Genomic DNA, 2264 nt, shown 5'->3' on the forward strand with positions numbered 1-2264 from the left:
GAGCCAAAATCAAGAATCAGACACTGAACCAACTGAGCCACTTAGGCATCCCATGTGATGTGTTTTCATAAAATCTTGTGTTCGATTTTGTTTTTGTTTTTCATCTTCTGAAACAAATTTGTTTCCTTCAAAAATGAGCCAAAAAGGGCTTAGGCTTAAAAAGAAAACCCACACCAAAGCAGAAAATGAAGCTCTCTTTCTCTGGCCAGAACAAAACATGAGAAAGCAGGAACTCAGTCCCACCTCCACCCCACCTCCAAATTATACAGTCACGTTTCCCACATTTGGGGAAATCACAGGGCTCAGCACATTGGGAGTGCAGTGTATAAGACTTGCCCTGGGAAAACCACCTTTGTGATCATGGCATCTCCCCTGTCAGGTGAGTATATCCTGTGTGTGTGTGTGTGTGTGTGTGTGTGTGTGTGTGTGCGTGCTCACATGTGCTTTTTTTGGTAAATAGCACTTCTAACAATTCTAAATATAATCAGCTCTTTAAAGATTGTTGATGTGTCTCTTTCTAATTAAACTGTTAGCATCATGTATACAATCTTTGTATCTCTCTTGTTCATATTTCCATTCTGGTGCCTAGTTGAGAGCCAGACGCATGGTAGAATCTTGGGGACTATTAATTAAATTACTTATATCCAGTGTCTAACCAAGATGGATAGGCTGATGCCCGACCACTTGAGATTATTGTCTGGTAAAAGATGCCCTTTAATGTAGGCAAATCCTGGTTAGGTGTTAGAACAAGACTGGTTTCAGGTTTATTTCACTTCTTGCTCTCCTGGACCTTCTGATCTCACCTGTTTGGGTGTGAAAACCTTTTCTTCCCATTTTGTAGTGTCCTGTGCCCCAGTTCCCTGGATTACCACTCTTGAGCACAGGGCACATACATGTCTTTCTTCCCAGTCTTTGCTTCTAGATTCCTTCCCCCTGCCATTTGTGCAGACACTGAACCTCCTCATTTATTCAGTTGATAGTATCTTTACATCATTGTTTTGTAGAATTTTCCTATAAACTGTCTGCTATTATTTAAAGGTGGAAGAGAGGAGTTTGTCCAGTGAGGCAGATTGCAAAATAAGCCTTGCAGAAAAGTATGGTCTCTTAGGGGCGCCTGGGTGGCTCAGTGTGTTGAGTGCCCAATTCTTAATTTTGGCTCAGGTCATGATCCCAGGGTCATGAGATCAAGCCCTGTGTCGGGCTCCACACTGAGCACGGAGCCTACTTGGGACTGTCTCTCTCTCCCTCTGCCCCTTTCCCCTGCTTGTTCTTTCTCTCTAAAAAAGAAAATGGCCTTTTAAAGTAAAAAATATACTGGTTTATTTAAATAACCTTACCACATAAGCAGTGCTGAGCTTCCTGTCAGTTTCAGCTTCCTATGCTACACAGTTTGATGATCACAGAACAGGTGTGGAAAAGAGAGCCCCACGTACCCAGCCACTGGGTTCCAGGAGCATTCTGAGATGGTCTCTCACATATTTGTCATTGTCTACAGCCTAATAAGATTATGCTTCCTTTTCACCTTTCATTTTATCATTGTCCATAATAAAGGGATGCATTAATTTAATCCATAAATACAGATATGATGGTTTTATCCTGTGGCTGTGAATGGTGCTTTAAAATAAAGAACCAAAATGATAAACCGGTGTAGTAATTTACCATAATTACAGCAATGAAATACTACTTTGAGTCAGTCATGACAGTAATACACAGCTCAGGAACATCTAGCGAAATCCACTAAATGGAAGAGAGCAAAGGGAGGAAGAAATGAGATGTGAGGTCGCATAAGGTTTCTAGCCACGAATCCAGACAGTTGAGAAAATAAATGCAAGCTGGAAGGCTCAGGGAAAGATCTGCCCTGGGAGGAGGTGCCCTTGTTTTCTCTGGAAAAGCACGCCAAGTTTAGGAGACTTGCCACAGTTTAATTAAAGTCTGCAGCTGGTGTGAAAGCAAAGGAGAAAAAGAAATTAGGGCAGCACAAAAACTAATGAAAGTCTAGAATCTCATTTTAAAGTTTTCTCTCTATTATGAAAGAAATACGACTTGTCACATGTGCCCCCATTCACCGTGACAAAGCCCTCGGGGAAGGAACGTTCTGGACTATGAAGAGAAAAGACCTGTAGTTAGGTCTCTTTCGACATGACTGCCACTGCCTTTTTCAGGAAAAACTCATCAAAATCTTTTGTTTGTTTTTTGAAAACCAGATTGGTTAGGGAGAGCAGCACAAATTGAACAGCTTCAAGTATAACTATAGGAAAGTCCAT

At 41.4% G+C, this 2264-nt stretch overlaps 1 non-coding gene across 1 annotated transcript; it reads right to left on the bottom strand.

The window, feature by feature from the left end:
• Positions 1–220: 220 nt before the first annotated feature.
• Positions 221–387, bottom strand: LOC131494184 (U1 spliceosomal RNA). Its single transcript, XR_009253246.1, has one exon. It is a non-coding gene; the product is annotated as a U1 spliceosomal RNA (small nuclear RNA).
• Between the last annotated feature and the right edge of the window lie 1877 nt (positions 388–2264).

Source organism: Neofelis nebulosa, chromosome 13 (assembly GCF_028018385.1).
Source record: "Neofelis nebulosa isolate mNeoNeb1 chromosome 13, mNeoNeb1.pri, whole genome shotgun sequence".
NCBI lineage: Eukaryota > Metazoa > Chordata > Mammalia > Carnivora > Felidae > Neofelis > Neofelis nebulosa.